General features: G+C 51.4%; 1 protein-coding gene across 5 annotated transcripts in view; it reads right to left on the reverse strand.

Annotated features, from left to right (window-relative positions):
* Positions 1–19,458, reverse strand: part of LOC140904058 (zinc finger protein 385C) — a 195,057-nt gene that overhangs the window by 129,022 nt on the left and 46,577 nt on the right. The window contains exon 1 of one of the 5 annotated variants that reach the window (XM_073326281.2): positions 8,748–8,817. The exons of the other annotated variants lie outside the window; for them this stretch is intronic. The gene's annotated coding sequence lies outside the window, so the exon portion shown is untranslated. Of the gene's footprint in view, positions 1–8,747; positions 8,818–19,458 lie in introns of those variants that run through there. 5 annotated transcript variants of the gene reach the window in all.

Consider the following 19,458-nt stretch of genomic DNA (forward strand, 5'->3'; position numbering starts at 1 on the left):
CAGCCCCAAACTGACTCACCCTCCAGCCCCTCCTCCTCTGGGCTTTGTCCCTTTCCCCGGGCCAGGAGGTCACCTGATTCCTTTGTTCTCCAACTCTTTAGCTCTCACCTTGCAGAGAGGGAAGGCCCAGGCCATCAGTTGCCAGGAAACAGGGTGTCGGCCATTCTCTGTGTCCAGACCCCTGCACACACCTGCCCTCTAGGGCTCTGCAATGATCACACACCCCACCCCCTATATACTTAAGAACTGCCTAGGGGAAACTGAGGCACCCCCACACTATTCAGAGGAAACATTAAGAACAGTCCTGCTTCGTCACAGTCATCTCTCATGAGTCTATCACGAGTCTCGTGGCATTGTGGGTCTTCCCTTAAGTACCTACCCCTGGTGGAGGAAAACTAAACCGTGACCTCCTCCAAAGGCTCAAAATAAAAGAACCCACAATGTAATTTAAAAAAAAAACAACTCACGATTTTTAAGCCAGTCTCGTGATTTTTGACTCATGGGTTTTGAACACTTGTGATTGCCATAGGTGCTGTGGAACGGAGTTTTCCTGCTGCAAGAGCAAGGAGTTAAACAACAAAACCGTTGCTCTGCCAACTCTGGAATCCTGCAATGTACGGTACCTAACCACAATGCACGATAACCCATGGTGCCAGCTGCACTGGGATGCTCAGAGGTGCTTGAGAGGCAGGTAGGCATTATCGACTGACCCAGCAGCCAGCAAACACGTCTGGGATTTGCTGCTTGCCTCTGCTTGTACACCCAGGAGCAGCCAGCAGAGAGAAGGACAGGGCAGAAAGAGGGACTGTGACAAGTGATTGAAAAGGATCCACTCCGGGTGCATTTCTCTGATTTACACAGGACAAGCTCTCGCTTTCTGCCTCTGATTCCTTTCAGAGGGACTCTTAGGGTTTGGGTGGGGTTGTTTTTTTAACCTTTTTTTTTTGCCCCCCCTTTTTATTTTTCATGTGACCCTTTCTCCAGTTCGTCGCTTTTCCCTCCCATTGCCTCTGGTTTTTGAAGGCAAAGCAAGAGAACACAACCGTGGCAGAACAGGCCGGGGAGGCGGGAACTAACTACACAAGGTCTCGGAGGGGCACTGCCAGGAAGCCTCTGGGGGCGAATTTTCAGAGCCGGGCCGTTAGTAACTCTGCCAGGCTCGTAAGAAAGGTGGAGGCGAGGTTCCTGTGCGGCAAATCCTGAAATCCCTCCCAGGCAGACGGCAAGCACGGGGTCTAGGCACGATAACCACCTATGCCCTATTCTGAGAGCCTGGGTGGCACCTGAGTGGTATCTAGGCCTTTGGTGGGCCCTATGCCCAGGTTGAATTTCACACACTGGGGAACAGCACCTGCAGAGGGGGAGTCAGCTCGCACCCCCAGCTGCGAGCACCGCTCGCTGTTTGCATGCTGGCGTTCTCTGGGCACACCCTCTGCACCTTCCTGGGCAGCAGGGGCTTCAGAGTCCTGCCCCCTTGTAGAAACAGCTCCTCCCCCCCCCCCCCCCCAGCCCTTCGCTGACCACCCGGCTACAGCAGCTGTGCAGATGCCCCACGGTGCCATGGCCATGGGTCAGACAACACACACCGGACTGAGCTCTGGGATTTGTCAATCTCCCCAGCTTGTTCCTGGCCCCCGGCACAGTGCTACTGATGATACAGCTGTCAGCACGACGGGGGCCGAGTCCCTGTGAATCACTGCTGGATCTGATCTTCACAGCCCTCTGTGAGCTTGGACACAGACGGCGAACTGAGAGGCACACGGTAGATGGAGTCACGTGTCCAAGGTCACCCAAGGTGAAAGTCTGTGGCAGAGCTGGAAACTGAACCCAGGTCTCTCGAGTGGCAGTTTAGCGCTTTGGGGACTACAGGGCCTTTTCCTGCTGCTCCCTGCAGCCCACCGCGGCGTGGGACCAGCATCCCAGCCCCCTCCCTCCAGCCTCAGCCGAAACAAAGCAGCAACAAAGCAAGACAAACTCTGAGGAGACGAGGGTCTGGAATCTGGGCCTGACGGATGCATGACAACACACCAGTGAACCTTGAGGGGACAGAGCAGCCCAGCCTCACATGTCCCGACACAGCAGCCGTGGCAAGACGTACGTGTATGTGTGTGTGTGTGTGTGTGTCTCTCTCTCCAATGCCCTCCTTTTACCGTTCTGGGTATTTTCACCATGATTGCAGCCAGGGCAGCCAAGCTAAAATTGGAACGTTATCCGGACTAAATATCTCAACAATCTCACTGGTCTTAAAAAAAGGCCCCGCTGTTGCCTTGATTAGAGCACAGCTCCCCGTCACGGCTCTCGTTACAAGACTGAAAACGCCTGCTCCAGCCGTATGCTCGCCTGTCTCATTCACTTAACTTCTCCAGTGCCTCCCGTGTTCGTTCCGCTCCTCAGGCGTCGGCTCTGTAATTCGGTGATTAGTTGCCCATCTGGGCCCACGGATTAGCTCCGGAGACTCGTGTTTTCACAGCTGCCGACTGCTTGGCTGAAATAGGTGAAATTCACCCCAGCCAGAGTGCACCCCTTCAGTCCTCTACATGCATTCGCTGGGCCCAAAAAGAGAACTGTCCAGGCACTTCCCATCCCCATATCTGAGCCCCTCTCAATCACTACTGGAGTGTATCCTCGCCGACGCCACGTGAGGTAGGCAGATAGCATCCCCAGTACACAGAAGGGAAACTGAGGCACAGAGTAGATTGAGTGATTTGCCCAAGGTCAGACAGGACATCTGTGGCTGAGTCAGGATTTGAATGCGGGTCGCTGGAGCCCCGCCCAGTGTCCTAACCCACTAGACCACCCTTCTCCTCTGGAGGGGTTTGGGGGGCCTTGGCTCACAGCAGGAGACAACTTTACAAGGGGATCTGCAACTTCAGTTGATTCTTAATAAGATCAGTGGTTGCTTGAGTGCAACAGGTGTGGTTTCCACTACTCACCCCCCTCCCACCACCAATCTTTAAACAGCCGCTTGCCGGTGTCAGCTTCTGCATTTGTCGATGCCTGTAGCTACACGATGCACAGAGGCCGAGACAGGGCACAAACCTCTGGCTAATGGGGGGGTAGGAAAAAGTTTACTCTGGGTGCAGGTTATCCAAAGGCTGCCTCCCGCAGGGTGTCTTACACCTGCCTCTGAAGCAGCTGCCACGGGAGACAGGACTGGGCTAGACGGGCCTCCAGCAATTCCTATGGAACAGCTTTTACACACGAGACTTTAGCCACCATTCCAGGTCGACCGACAGATCTGGTCACAGGCGGGCAGCAAAAGCTCCACATTGGCGCAGAGCGGACAGATGCGTTTTCCCCCCTGGAGCCGATGGGTTTTGGTCCCCAGGAGACCAGAAATTGCCTCCCTAGCTCCACAGATGGCAAGACAGGGGCACGGTCTCCTGACAGCTATGAAAAGCTCCCTGACAGATGTCTAAATCTCTCTGAAATAAAAGAAGGTCAGAGTCACTGGACCGTCATGCCACCAGAGATCTTGGCAGTGAGGCACTAAGTGCTCCCATGAGTCTCTCTCCTCAGAGTGACGCCCGCGGGGCATTTACGGGTGAGGCTGTGAGAAAGCACCAGGGGCAGGTGCTGGGCTGCCCAGCACACATGAGCCAATGCCCGCAGTGTGATGAGGGGCAGAAGCCTGGTGAACAGCCAGGTCTGAGCTGCCAACATGGACAGGGCAGGGAAGGGAAAGCCCCACCTCTGCCGGGGGGGGGGGGGGGAGGCAAAGTGAGGACAGTGAGTCTTGCTGCTAAGGCACTGGCTGGGGACTCAGGAGATCTGGCTCTGCCACAGACTCCCTATGTGACCTTGGCAAAGTCACTTCATCTCTTGGAGCCTCAGTTTCCCCATTTGTAATAAGAGGGATAAATATTCTCCCCTTGGGTGCAATTCTCCAGCCTGGGTCAGACTATGTGATCGGAACAATCCCTCCTTGCCTTAAAATCTAGGAGAGGGTACAGCAGGAGCCTGGAAGACAGAGACACAGTTAGAGCTCCAGGGGGCAGCAAGAAATAAACCGAAGGAATGAGAACTGCTGTGCTTTGCTCAGGGAGCCTGAGCTGGGAAATGGAAGCAGACAAAGGATAAAGTTTTCAAAAAGTGCCTAAGTGACTTAGGAGCCTAAATCTCATTGTGACTCAGGCTACATCCCCACTGCAAACAAAGCTGTGTTCTTAACTGCTGTTAGCTAACCCAGTGAGGGTACAGCACGTCAGCTTTAACTCCAGGTCGCAGCCTGGGCTGGCACGCAAGCTGCTATGTCCTCACTGCTGTTTGAAGCTGGATTAGCTAGGCCGAGTCAAGAACGCAGAATTACAACCCCCACCAGCATCTTGGCTGATTTCCATGGTACATCTTCATCTCCAGACCCTGAATACAGTAAGAAACCATGAGGCAGGGAAGTCTTCATGCCGTAGTAGCAGCTAGTTTATCATTTTACGGCCATTTTTATAGCCTTGTATCACAGTCCATAACCTCGGGTCTCTCTCTCTCTCTTCTTTAAATAACTCCAGAAGCACACATCGCAACAGGGTGTAATGCAGGGACAAATGCGAGAGAGAATTTAGAACCGGAGGCATTAAACATCTAAAATGAAGAAATGGACTATTTTATAGACAGTGCTCAACTGCAGAGCTCATCCTCCCCCCACGGAGCAGCCAGATGGACATTAAGGGGAAAGGTATGGAGTTAAATCTCTCCTAGGTCTGGGATCTGAATTTTCAGATGCTCAAGCGACCTCCGACCTAGCCATTGAACACGAGTGAACACGAGCCTGGATTTGAACTGCCTGAGGCCACCGGAGAGCAGGCTGTGTTTAGCCCCAGAGAGGTTCACATTCTCACCCACCCAACATCATGACTTATCCTCCATGTGTGTTTTGTACGTGGGACCAAGGTGGCAGGACTCCTGGGCTGTATTCCCGCCTCTGTTGCTTATCTACTGAGAGCGAAATTCTCCCCTGCACACAGGGTCTAGACGGGACTGAAGCTTGGAGCCTTATTTCGGTGGCTTAAGTTGTGCCTCAGCCTAGTTCTAGGCAGGAGTGAGTTTCAACCTCTGATCATGGGACTAGTCACTGTAGCATCTTGTGCCTCAGTTTACCCCCTTTTTAAATGCACATCACAACAATTCCCTACCCAGCAGGGGAGTCGTGAGGCTCTGTTAAAGTTTCCAAAGCGTGCTGGGATCTCTGGGTGAAGGATGCTATATAGGGTGCCTGTATCAGCACATGCAACCCTGCAACGAGCGCGGCTCTTCACCACGCTCCTGTCGGAGCGGGCCCAAGCAGGCACAGAACAAGCCCCCAGGCGTCCCGCTCGGCCGCATTAACTCCGAGTTACTAAGCCAGGCCCAGCGGGGGATTATTTTTGGAAATTCAGGTCACATAAGTGGGTGAGGCACCATAGCACGCTCCCAAAGCTTCCTCAGAAGCATCACGAAACTGCACTAGCTTTGCTGGGGCGCTGCACTGCATTTTGCCCAGCCCCGTCCTACGAAGAACACACACAGTGGATTTCACCCAACTCCCCCTCTTGGTTCTGGACATTCTCCTATTATCAAGCCTAATTGACTCACTAGATTCACAACATCTTTGTCCAACCGTATGAGACAGACACAGGGGTTAAATTACCCCGATGGGCCATTACGATGCCACCAGAGAGTTGCCAAATCAACCTGAAGCTGAAAATCCCAGTCATATTGATTTGGGACTTAATGGGGGGTGAAATGTACGGAACTTGATGACTATGGAACAGCAGGTTAGAGCATTCATCATCTGCATTTCAGCATACGGGCTGCAGCGGGCGTACAGGCCAACTCCAATTTGTGGTTGATTTTCTAGAGACACAGACTGGGACGGTTTCATCTTTATCCTCTCAGGAGTTTTGGAGTCAGGGCAGCTTCAGCCCTGAGAATGGAAGCCACAGCATATTCAGCAGTGCTGTTAGCGGCCCCAACCAAGTGACAACCCCATTTCACACAGGGGGAGCAAAGGTCCAGAGAGATGAAGTGACATGACCAAGGTCACACAGGGGGCTGTGGCAGAACCGGAACCCAATCTCCCAAGTCCCAGTCCAGTGCTTTAAGCACAAGCCCATCCTTCCTAAACGAAGTCAGCAGAAACGAGCTCTCGTTCCCATCTAGGTCACCAGTTTGAATCCCCCCCGCCAGCTTGGTGGTGAACGGACACCTCCACCCCGTGAGGGCTGGGTGTGGAATGGTGGAGGCCAGGCCAATCTATCAGCAGAGGTTCCACGCAGCCACGCGCAAGGCTAACCTGCCCCTCGCTGTGACTCCCAGCAGGAAGGCCCAGGAAAGTCTCCGTGCCCACCCCCAGCTTGTCCTTGCAGGTATATGGGCAGTGGGGCAGCTGGCACCACCCCCCGCCCTGCTGGCCCTGCTCTGTGGATAAACACAGTCTCTTTTCCTGACTTTTCCCCCCTGGCTGCAACCGGCCTCAGGAGGGAAGCAGATGACAGCTCCTAACCTCAGGAGCAAAACCAAGGGTGGGAGCAGATGAAAGCAGCCGAAAGCCGGAGCAAGGTGAAGTCCAGGCCCTGGACTGCAGCAGCAATAATCGGCTGCAAAATTCAGCACCAGCGACCGATTCCTCCGTTGCTCCCCTCGCTGGAGCCAAACCAGCGCTGAATTAGGCAGCTGGCTTTTGCTAGTGCAGATTCACGGCTCCTGCCCTCGTCCGCTCATGTGTCCTGGCATAGGCTGCGGCTCTGGGGTGGAGACTGGCCTGCTCCATGGGCCAGTTTTCGAGAGGGCGCCGCTCTCATTTAGGCTGTTAAGCAAGTGGCCAGATTTTCCGGAGAGCTCAGCTCATCGGGTGCCCGTTGGAAAGCCTGGCCTTTATTTCAGCGCTTAGGTAGGAGTGGAATTCCTTGGACTAGCTACTCCTGTGAGTGGCTGCCAAGAACCTGAAAATCTGGTTCCAAGCACAATAGAGTGCCTAGGTCAAACCAATAATAAATCATTCAAATAGGAAGTCGCACCCCTCCAGTACCACGGGTGGCAGAACGTCCCTCTGAATCGGCATGAGCAAAGCAGAGTCATCCCAGAAACAGTGAGAGTTCCTCAATATACTTTTGATGCAGACTCAGCTTCTGGAAACAATCCTAGAGAAAGTTCTCTGGCTTTACTGCCCGAGTGCACACCAGGGAGCTGAGAACTTCTGAATTCCTCACCCAGCTCTGATTTTGGATCACCTCAGGCAAGTCACTTAACCTCTCTGCTGGCTTTCCCATTTAACGGCAGGGAAAATACTAGAGCACCGGAGGGTGGGTTCCAGCTTGTGCATGGTGTTAAGGATGACAAGGACCCCATATTTCTATTCAGTGCATCAAGCACTAAGGCAGCAAAGAGACGCTTTCATACTAACCTGCTTCAAATCTTGACCACACAATCCCATCGCTGGTGCTAGACAGAAGATCCACGGCAACCACCCCGCCATGAACATGAGCCGAGGCACCAAGAAAGTAACACACAGATGATCAAAGGACAAATGTGTTAAAAGAATCGATCTCCCTGGACTGCATCTCACTCAGTGTCCCTGGAAGGGAAGGCCTGTTACCGGACAAAACCCTGGAGCATCCGGTCAGGTTCTCATGAACTGTGGTCATCTTCCTTCTCAAGCAAAGGCTTTATTCCAGCCACTTTCTGGAGGTGCATGCCGACACGTGTAAGGCTCATTGCCCCGTGCACTGAAAGCTGACTGCCCCATCTAGCGTGAAGACACATTCGTCTTTCTTTAATCTGTGCAGAATCCGATGCATCTATTCATGCCTCACGAGGGCATTTTGCGGTACTCAGTTCGGGCTAATTACAAACAGTGGGCCACATCGTTGGTGCAAATTGGCATAACTCAGCTCGAGTCAATGTAGTGGTGCTGATTTACACCAGCTGAGGATCTGGCCCACAAACGACTAGTAACTTTGAAACCAATTCTACTCCAGCATTCAGCTCTGACAAGAAGCATGGGACAAACACAACAGGCTTTAGCTAAACGCCGAAGTCCTGGCTAAAATGGCTAGGAGTTTAAATCACGTGGTTTAAGTCCAGACATAATTTAGTAACAACTAGGACTGATTTTCATTATTTGGGATTGAATCAAAATGATCCAGATTGAGTCTTCTGACAAAACCTTTGGCATCTGAATTTTAAACATATTTGTATTTACAAAGACTCACAAGGAAGCCAGGAATATACAACAAACCAAGAAAAATCCTAATGAATGCAACCCAAACGGTTTCATATTATTGTTGGCTCACAGTTTGTGCTTTGTGAAGTAAATCACAGTTATAGCTCATCAAGTATTCCCATTAAAAGCGGTTTGCATATAGCAAGTAATTAGCTGATATTTTTATAGCACTTTGAAGATGTAAAGCCTGGTACTAAAGCACTGTGGAAGTACTAGAATATCTTAACTTCTATATACACAGTAGAAACATGTATTCTTCTTGATAGAACAGACACATGCTTACAGTTCAGCAGAAGCCACCGTAAACCCCCCAATGCTAAAGTCCATCAGAACAGAAAATCCATATTAAACGCTACTTTGGGAGCTTTTCTTACTGACACTGCAAAGGATCCGGCCATTTCTTTTTACAATCACTTTACTTAAGGAGTAGCTTTTAGTGCAGTTACGACAGATAGATTTCCAGCAAATTCATCCCAGCTTCGTTCAGGACAAATGGCTTTAAAAAGGCGATACTTCGCATCATTAATCTAATGCACTACAAGGCTCTTACCTGAATGGCACCGAACAGACCGGTTTCCCTGCCTGGGTGCTTCCCGGCACCCCGCTCCTCCTATATGAGGCAAGAGAGTTAGGAGAGGAGACGCCCCGACAACAGACTCCCAGGGAGAATTTCTGACATGTGTCTCATATTGCAAGGAGCACTTGGACACGGTTCGATCACCACTAAATCAGCTGTTAACAGCAAGCTGCGAACAAAGCCCCGGGCAAACAGTGAAAGTTCGGTGCCTCAAGTTTCCCTAAAGCCCTGAACATCACATGGGAGAGCAGGTGCCAACTGGCACGCGGCTGTAACTGTAGCAATTACCTTGAGCCAAGAATGGGGAGAATGCACCTGCCATCAGCTCCGTAAGAGAGCGTAGATGGGAAGCTCCCTGCACCGGCTCTGAGGTCCTGGCCGGAAAACGCTGATTGCTGCTACAGGGCCCCGAACGCAGAGCTACTGTGACAGCTCCCAGCACTCCCGAGACTGAGGGATAGGCACCACAGCAGGACCGAGGCGCAGGGTCTGCTTTGAACCACACTCAGTTTGGCCCCCGTCCGCAGGCTCTAGGGCGGGGAGGTCACCGGGCAGCCAGGACTGCCCACGCTTCCCCTAGGACAGCCCAGCACATGGAAGATCCAGGCGCCACTTTCCCCGCTCCAGAGACGTTCTGGGCGCTGGGCGCAAACCCTCTGCTGAGCTCTTGGCTGGACTGCTCCCGTCCCCGACTTGGCAGCCTGGCCCGAGCCCTTCCCCAAGGGCCCTTCCCCCATCCGGCAGCAGCAGCCCAGGCCCAAAGCCGGCACATGGGAGGTAGCGGCTTGGCAGCCCAGGAGCCATCAGCTCACTCTGCTCCTCGTCCTTTGGCCATTCACACGGGACTTTGTCTGCAATCACCTAAGATGCACCACACTGGCTGTCACCTCACCCCTCTGCCGGGGTCTTCTCCCCATCCCACGACAGCGAACAAGATTTGGGATTCTCTGGTCCTGGGATTCAATGGAGAGTCAACAAGCCCAACAGTGCCTGGGCCATCCTTGTACCCCTTCGAGCTCCTTGGGACAGAGAGCGATGTTGTGTTTTGGGTGTGTCCAGGGCCTAGCCCAAAGGGGTCCTGTCCATGACTCGGGCCCCTAAGCGCTACCATGATACAAATAAGTAATGCTCCTCTCTGGACAGACACCTGGTTAAATGCTCAAAGAGGGTACAACTCACTCACAAGCAGAAGGTTTCTAACCACGAGAACTGGGGTCAGGAGGATTGCCCAGAGGGAAACAGGCTGGGACTCTGTTGCACTGGCCTAAGTCACCAACCTGGTTTATTAAGACGTTAGACCTCCGAGTTCCATGCTGAGGGACTGTTTTTTTCCCCCTTTCTTCAAACAGAACAATCTTGACTACAATCAGACTTGCTGTAGCAGGAAACTTGATTGTGTCCAATGATTCCACAAGTGACAAACAAACAGACAGTCCTCCACCTAAATAGACTTTCCCCTTCTGTGGGAGGCTAAAATTCACAGCAACAGACTTTATTTACAAATACAGCGTGTGTTGTGACATATTTATCCCCTCCTTCTAAATCTAACCATATCATCTTTCCCCCCTTTCTAAGCTTGTCTGATAAATTGTCAATAATATAAGAGATGTTACTTGACAATCGAGATTAGAGTCCAGTTCCACTAACTGAGCTTTCCAAAATTAAAAACAACAAGGCAGATCTGAGAAAGGCACTGGGGGTTTGCGGTGGCTCCTTTGCAGACCTAGGACTATCACAGGCCAAATCCTATCCGTAAACGACCTTTGTGATTCCAAGCAGACATTCCCCCACATGTTGAACTCTCCCCACCAAGGAACAGAGCAGAACGCAGTCCTGAGACATGCCTGTGTGGCTATCAGCTGGGGACCATCGCCAACTCTCGGTTGTGAATCTCACGTTGTTAATGTGCCAGGGCTATTTATGTTCTGCATCAACAGAAAACCAGCATGATGTGGGCTGTCTTCTGCATTAACTCAGGACAAACCACAGCAGGCCAGAAGGATACTCACTGGGGTGGCGGGGGGTTAATTTTTTCACCTCTTCTGATAACTTCCTTGGTGCTTTGGAGGTCTCACTTATTCTGTTAGGAGGCCAGCTCCATGCGCATTCTTCTGCATGCAACAACCAGAGCAGCATCCATACTGGTAATGCTGGGAGCCTCTACCCAAATCTGGGTTATTACATGGGGTGGAGGCTGCCACTGGGCCCCAACCCAGGCCAGTCACCATGCCCTGGTACCCCAGAGCGACACCAAACCTGACCCATTCCGCTCTGGGAGTACTTTGCACTGGTGTAGACAGTGGAGCAGTAGAGAACTGAGTCCTAGCTGCTTAACGAGCTTCACCAAGGACCAGCAGGGACCAGGGGGAGCAGGGTAAAGAGCGAGAGCGTAAAGGATGCGGTAAAAGGCCAGGCAGAGTGTGTAGGACTTTACTTCTGTTTTACAATCATAAATGAGGGAAAAGTGGGTTTGGTAAAGGGGCGCTGTCCTGTGCGTGGAATGGCCTGTTCCGGCATCACTAAATTAGCTCCATTATTTCCTCTGGCAACTTGTTATGAGGCCGGGGAACACGGATCTTGCCTGAACACTGACAGATCCTGGAAACACACAAGTCTCTCTCGCATCCAGCAGGGAGGGGAAGCAAGAGCCAATGTGTGTGCAGAGAGTTTGACAGTTAGTCCAAACGGATTCAGCTGAAAATGGTAGCACCGCAGCAAAAGGCAGAATCAGAGAGATGGAGAAGAGGAAGATTCATCATCCGGCTGTTGTTCCCTTTGGCCTCGGCCATGCAGACTGCAGACAGGGAACAGCGCGGGACAGTACTTTTAGGGCAGGCGTCGCAAGATCCTTGCCAGTTTGTGTATATCAGCACAAAGGACAGAGCAGAGCAACCCACTGCACCCTGAACTGTCTTGGTTACACACGAGCACAGGGCTGCAGTGCTGTGCCCCAGGGTTGAGGGTTTCAAAGCAGAGTAGGCGGCGCAGGTGCCAGCCCCCTTCTGCACCAGGGCAGTGAGTTTACACTCGGGGATTGCACCGGCAGCTACACGGGGGCAAAAATCCGATGCCAACCATGCCTCAAAGTCACGTCACCTCCGTAAACCCCTCCCGAGCACCTTTACACCCACAGGGGAAGGTGGCAAAAGCCGCTGTTGTTCGGCATCTTTCTCCCAGAACTCCAGGGCATCTACTTCAGTCTTGCTCAGCCCTTGTTCATCTCGGCCGTGGCCAGCAAACGCCGCGCAGAAAACCTGTCCCCCCGATCAGGCTTGCCAGCAGGCAGAGAATGAGCCTGCCACCCGCTAGACCAGACGGAAGAGAGGAGGCGGCTCTCTCGCTGTCTCTGGAGTAGGAAAGATACTCCCTGACCACACCGGATTTGTCAGCTGGGGGGAAATGAAATAGAACCAGCCTATGTTACTTCTTCCGTGGCTCTTTTCCCTACACTCAGGATCAGTTGCTAAGGACTCCAGCAGACGAGGAGCATAAGAACTGTGCTGAACTGGTCACAGTAACCCCGCAGTGGAGGCTCGTAACTGTCAGTGCAGCTGGCCTAGAGCGGGATCATGCTGCTGTGGTCTCTCTCCATACCTCGGGCTAAGCAGTAGGGAAGGCCACAGGTTGAGGTTAAGGTCCCGGGGAGTTCTGGAGTCAGTCCCAGCTCTGCTTTAACGACCTGGGGCAAGTCCCTGTGTCCACACTGCAAGAAAACACCCGCGGAAAGAGACTCAGAGCCCAGGCCGGTGGGGCTTGTGTTGTGGCACTAAAAACAGCAGCGTGGACGTTCCCGTTCGGGCTCTGAAACCCACGGAGGCGCCCGGGTGGGAATGAATACCTGGCGATTTTTCGCACCGTTGCATGGACCTGAGGGTGCAGACCCTGTCTCGGAGACTCGCTGCCATGGAATAGGGTTGTTGGCTTTTTTGGCAACACAGATGTACCCAAGCCCCAGTTCACCAACGCACCTGAACACGAGTTTGAATCAGTGGGGCTCAGCACCTGCTTAGCTGTTTTGCTGAACTGGGACCTTAAACTCTCTATCTGAGGGGCTCACAGACCCCTGTCACCACAGCATCTGGGCACCTCACAACCCCCCTGCAGGGCAGGCTATTATCCACATCGTACCAGGGAGAAACCGAGGCACAGAATAACTCAAGGATCTGCCGGAAAGCCCTTGCTCCACTGATCACCCAAGCAAGCTAGCCCATCGCACGCAGATATAATTTAGGGCCCAGCGGGAATCAGCAGCGTTCCCCTCAGACAGGGGCACAGCACATGGCAAAGACACACTTTTGGGAAGAACGGTCAGGCCACCGCCTATGTGGCCAGGGGGCAACCGATCCCGGGGGTTCTGCTGGAAGAATCCTTTGATTGCTGTCATGTTTTTACAATTGATGGCATCGGGCAGCTCCCCACTGTCTGTACCACCGGCCTCTCAAAATAGATTAGAGGCATGCAACCTGATGCAGCCACTGTGCATGCTTTGGCCACGCTGCTCCTTCAAGGCTCTTCTCAGTCGCTACAAACAGGTTTGAAAATCCCCCTGAAATTAAATCCTGACACCGCTTGGGAGATGGCAGGGCCTCCTCCTCTGGATGCCGAGTTGGCTCTGGTCAGTATAATAAAGCATGACCTTCACGGCGACCCACGCATAAATCCAGAAATAATTAGCCTGACACAAACACATGACAAGGGATTTTTAATTTTTTTTTTTTTAAGTTCTAGGAATCTGCTCTTCTCAGTGTCCCATTCACAGTAATCCCCGCAATCTCTTTAGCGGCTCTCCTCATGAGCCTGGCCACTGAGGGCCACACGTTCACCAGGGCTCAGCACATCCGGAGACTCTCCATAAGGGGCACAACAGGAGCCGCTGGATGCCGAGCACTGTGACTGTGAGGCCATGTCCTACAAGGGGCTGAGTTCTCCCATGCAACTCCAGCCCCGGGGAGCCTCCATCGCCTAAAGCAGACAACTTGAATAGTACCTCTGGGTCAGGTTTAAAGCCTACAGAATCACCCCCAAAAGGAAGGGAGCTTTGTGAGAACAAACCCGCAGACGAGACCAGGCAAAACCGCCTGCAGAACACATTATAAAACCTCCCTCTTTGAAAAAGCCTTTCCGCCATAAAAGACTCACCAGAAAAACACCCCTTCCGACCCACATCTCAACCCTGACTCCCCTGGACCCCAGCCCCGACACCACTTCTACCTCCAAACCCAAGCCTGATGCCCCCTTTCACCCTGAATCCCTACCCTGATGCCCCCTTACCTCCTCCCCACCCCCAGAAAAAAACCTACCCTACCCAGAAGTCTTACCCTGAAAAAGGAGACATCCACTAGGGACTTTGCCATTGTTACTGATTTTACACTGGACGGCCAGATACTACGGTGATGGGTGGCACTATAAAACCTCAGCATAGATAAAGATACTCAGTGAACACAAACATCCATTAGTCATCGTCCTTTCAGTCTTCTACAACCCAGGGGCACAGTTCCCATTGCACTCAGGGCCTGATCTCAGTCCCTAAACATCGGTGATTTGGACAGTCTAGCCTACCGCTGTTGATTTTGATGGGGTTACTCCAGATTTACACTGGTGTAAAGGAGATCAGAATCAGGCCCAAGGCCAACAACTTTGGAGGCGGTCAATGACTTCTGGATGCTCACCATGAGACAAATGGAGCCTGTTTCCACTCCCACCTCCCCGCCAGAAGTGAGGAGCTCCTGCAGCTCCCATTAGCTTCAGCTGGAGTTGCAGGTGCTCAGCGCCTCTGAATAGCAGGCCCCAGGCACCCAGCACCTCTGGGCACTTGGGGAATGGTCTGGCCCATGCCGTGAGCAGCCTCATCCCCTGACTGAGCGAGCCCAAGGCAGTGGTGACATTTATTATAAATTACTCGCAGGAGACACTGCGGCCATGGCACGTGTTCCCACAGAGCTGCTCTTGTTTCCAATTAAGTTACAGAATAGTTTCCATTAAAATACAGCAGAGCAGCCCCTGGAATCCATGTCAACACCCTGTATCCTTAGTGAACCTGCCAGAACTATTTTCCTCTCAAGAAAATACAGGCAAACATATGCCTCAAGGACACAAATTTAGACCGATGAAGCATTGGACGCGCCGAGTGCTCTCTCTCTGGGCACTTTGGAGATGATGTCAGTATATTCCTGGATTCTGTGTTTGCCGGAATCAGAGCGAGAGCCTCACATTGGACTTTAAAAGTCTTACTTCAAAAGGAGAGGCAACGAACCCTCCTTACTAAATGAAGCCTGGACTAAGCTATTTTTTTGTGCTGTACCCGTTTAAAGAGAGGCAAAGCCAAGCCAAGAGCGCGCCCATATGAACAGGACAAACAGCTTCTATTTTCTAGCTAGCAAAAAGCCCCAACATTTACTAGAAATAACGTTGTCTCAGAAGTGCCGTGACACACCTGTTAAGCACAAGACACTGCGCTCTGCCACCTGTGAGTCCGTGAAAGTGGGGACAGGGCGGCGTGTACCGTACTGACTTTCCAGCCCACACAAACGCGAGTGCCACATTTGAAACAGTTCTACGATTTCCACCACATGTGTCGCTTGTAACTGTAGACAAGGGTCAGCATCACTTGGAAACAAGCAGCCGTTACCAACTAAGGACTGCCGGCTCCGAAAAGCAGCAGCATCAACCATTCGCCGCCCATGGAATCACCATGAATACAACAGTGATCCCATCAACAGAGCAGCAGCCGCTCTCCCAGTCGTGCAAATTGCTGACCGAGGCTGGGGCCACTATCGATGCCAGGGCATCATGATCCTTGCTCGTAACAGGAACCGTGAGCAGGGTCACTGGAAGGAATCCAATTTGGGGCCTGAAGGGCCAGGTGTATGCTCGCAGGGGAACATTTTTAGGAATTAATTTGTTGCTGTCGCTCCTTCCCCAAATGCAACTTTATAACTGTCAAGCACATGAGGAGCTCCACAGACTAACCCCAGCTCCACCACAGACCTAGTGAGTGACCCAGGGCAAGTCCCTTCCCCTCCTGTGCCCTCCCACCCTGTCTACTTAGAACGCAAGCTCTTTGGGACAGGGACTGGGTCTGTCGTGCTGCCTGGCACAGGTAGATTGGGGCACCTAGGTGCTACTGTAGTACAAACAGATAAAACCAAAATTAAATATGTAATGCTACAAAGCATGTCGTTTAACATCCCGTTCCAAACTGGATCCGGTACAGATATTTATGCCGGAATTTATTTAAGTCCTCATTGCATTTAGAATCCTTCTCTTAACAATAAATCCATGCTTTATTAAAAAAGATGTATTCACAAAACCAAACCAAAACTGATCTTCCAAATGAACCTCTGGATAACTGGATTGCAGGTTGCAAAGATTACAAACTTTCAGATGGCAAAGGAACCCGTTTAGGCAGAGACTTGTGCACTATCGCCAGCCGCAAGTGTTCAAAAATTGCGAATCAGGCCCCCAAAATGATGATAAAAACAACAGTAAAAGAGATTTTGCATTATTTAGACTTGCCTTCTGATTTCTGAGCCTTTAGGGTTCGTGTTTCCAAGTTTCTCCCTATAACCATGCGGTCTAGAAACCTACAAACAGTAAAGCTGAGAGCGTCCTGTTATCTCATGACTCCCGGAGCTCTGACTTCAAGGAAAACACCAAACACCCTGAAACATCCAATAAAATCGTGAGAGTGGGTGACATCCCTTGTGCACGTGTGGATTCCTTTGCAGGATCCGGGGACTGTAACTGATGTAGCAGCTTGAGACACTTTTGTGCCTCTCAGCATAAATTCCAGCACATATTCGCCCTTCCAGCAAATTACCTGCTACACTAATGCTTTCCTCAGTGAGGCAAAGAAGGATTAAATACAACTAATCCCCCGCCCCAACAGTATGGAAAGCAGAATCAAACTGAAAAATCGTAACCCTTTCCCTGCTGAAGTCACAACTTCCATGAGCAAATGTATCAAATATGGGCTCAAAAAGGTTAACAGTCTGTGGGGAGAGAAAATCATTATCCAACAAGTATGTTAAAAACAGATTTTTGATTGTTTCTATATTAAAAGGCTAATCTTTTTTATACTCATTTTCACAATTATTTTGCACATGCTTCACTTAAACCAGGTGCCTAATCCCACCATTTTCAACAGGAATTAAACATCCACCTAAATGCCTTCCTGGTGTTGCCAACTCTCGCGATAGTTGGTATTTTCCCTGAAGGCCCCAGCTCCTGGAGACAAGTGATGCCGTGAGAATCTCAGCTTCCGTTTAAAAAAAAGCGAAAAGGCCAGCTCCTCAGGGGGTGCAACTTCTTGTGGAACTAAAACAATTTACACCTGCAGAGGATCTGGCCCTATGTTTTCATCCCTCATGGCTTTTGCTGCCATCACGCCGTTCCCTCTGCTTGTGTGTCAAACCCCTACCCGCATCCTGCATCTATCTGGTCTGGTCAGACAATATTATCTTGCCGTTCCCTGTCCATATCTTTCTGTTTCCTCATCTTATACTGAGATTGTAGGCTCGTTGGGACAGGCACTGCCTTTTTGTTCTGCTTGTACAGCGCCTAGCGCAGGGGGGTCCTGGTCCATGACTGGCTCCGGGGCACTACAATAATACAAATAAAGAATAACAACAACGGTTGCACAGAAATGCCTGAGAAATCTGACTCTAGCTCAAAAGCCACATGACAAATGAAAAGAATCCCACATTTGCCAGGCTTCATAAAATCTCGTCGTTTTCAGGAAAATATGTTCATATGAATGCAAGAAAATAAACTGGTGAAGCAATCTGCTTCCAGGCTCTACCGGCAATGCTCCCCACTAGCCCTTTACTTCAGCCTTGGTGAGCGACCGGATTCCGCGCTCCGTGCTGGGCAGCATCTAATCTTCGAGTTTACGGATACTTTGCTGGCTGACAAGCCCATCTGCTAATCCCGGGAGCAATCGTTTTTCCCGAAGACGGTACAAAGAGAGAGTGAAAGAAATAATTCATTTTGTTTGAGCTGTGCAGAGGACACACTGTCATGTCACTGCTCTGACAGCCCCATAATACAAACACAGAGGCTTGTTAGGAGCCTCAACCCAACGTGATCAAAGAGCCGCTTCGTTCAGCAGTAAAAAAATGAGCTAAATCAAAGTCTTTGCTTATCTTTCCCTATGAAAGAAACTTGTGAAAAATGCTTCCTGCGAGGCAATTAGTAACCAGCATCTGAACTACTATACTGTACGGGCCCCAATCTCTCTGCTGGGCTTGTTACTATCTTTAGCCCAGTGCTATAAATGCAAGCAGGTGTCACCAGAGCTTAGAGTGCCCTCAAAAGAGGGCCAGCTCTGGCATCACTCAACCAAGGAATTTAATTACTTTGGATCAAGATTTTTTTGTTGGGCAGGCAAGTTGTTTGAAACCATCTAGGAGGCTGGTGCGTCCTTCGAGGGGCTGAGGGAGACCGAAGGAAAACACTGAGTGGACTGGATCGCTGCTTCTCTCTCCGGAATCCGAGGGGCCAGTCTCGCACGGTTCAGAGCAAGGTGCAAGAAGCTCTGCAGTTATGAGCTAATTTACCTCCCAGGGCAATTTTCCTCCAAGCCCCCATCAGCTAGAGTTTGGATCTATGGCAGAGTAGGCCAGTCTCTAACCTGGGGGCTCTCCTTCGCCAGAGGGGCCACCCCACCACACAAAGGAGGCTGCAATAGCTCAGGGTGTTCAGAGAAGGGCAGGGCGTCGAGGGAACGAATAAGCTGGATGACACAGGAAGCTGATGTCCGGTGCGTTGTTTAGCTACCAGCCTAGCAAGGGCCTGGGGTTTTCGTCAGTGTGAAAAGACAATGAGTTTACTGGGAGTGGAGATGACAGAGAATTTAGTGTCTTCCATCCCAATGGATGCACTTGCTCCTCCACCGCCTCCAGCAGATAGCTCCATAGTCCGACCCTCCCTCCTCTCCCTTCCCATCCCTGCTAAACAGACACAAAAGGCAACAAGCCTCAAAACACCAGGCCCTCCTCCACAGGCACCGATCGGTGTCACAATGGCCCAGCTGGGATCCCACGGGCAGAAAACACAAGCGAGAGCCAGCATGGGAGCGCGGGATTAAAGCACCCGGGTTGGGCTGTCTGCAGATCTGTTCCAAGCCACCAGGAGCAGCGGGCCGCAGAAGTTATGGGTCGTATCACGATAACGCCAGGAGGCTTCGCTGCAGATCAGGGCCCCATTGTGCTAGATACTGTACGTGGCTAAGAGTCAGTCCTTGCCCTCAAGAGCTTACACGCTACACAAGGCAAAAGGAGTGGGGGAAGGGAAAGGGGAGCCATAGACAAACAGATTTTCAAAAGCCCAAGGGGTTTAGGGCTCCTACTTCACTTAGGGGCTTCCGACAACTCTGTTCAGGAGTCAGAACGCAGAAATGCTGGCTAGATCAGACAGCAGGGCGGGGGAGTGGAGGTTGAGCTCAGAACAGAAAGCAGGCCTGCAGTTTGCTTCCCTCAGGGTAGGTCTACACAGCAAAATTCAAACATACGCCACAGAGATCACTTGTGCTAAATCCTTGATCCTTATTGCTGGACTCCTCATCCTCCCTTACAACCAAGCCGTTAACCGGAGTGGCCACGAGCAATGAGGGCTGCAACAACGCCTATTGGTCTTCGTTGAAAGAAATGTGGGATATTTATCAAATGCCTCCCATTAAACGAGT

Source organism: Lepidochelys kempii, chromosome 27 (assembly GCF_965140285.1).
Source record: "Lepidochelys kempii isolate rLepKem1 chromosome 27, rLepKem1.hap1, whole genome shotgun sequence".
Taxonomy (NCBI): Eukaryota; Metazoa; Chordata; order Testudines; family Cheloniidae; genus Lepidochelys; species Lepidochelys kempii.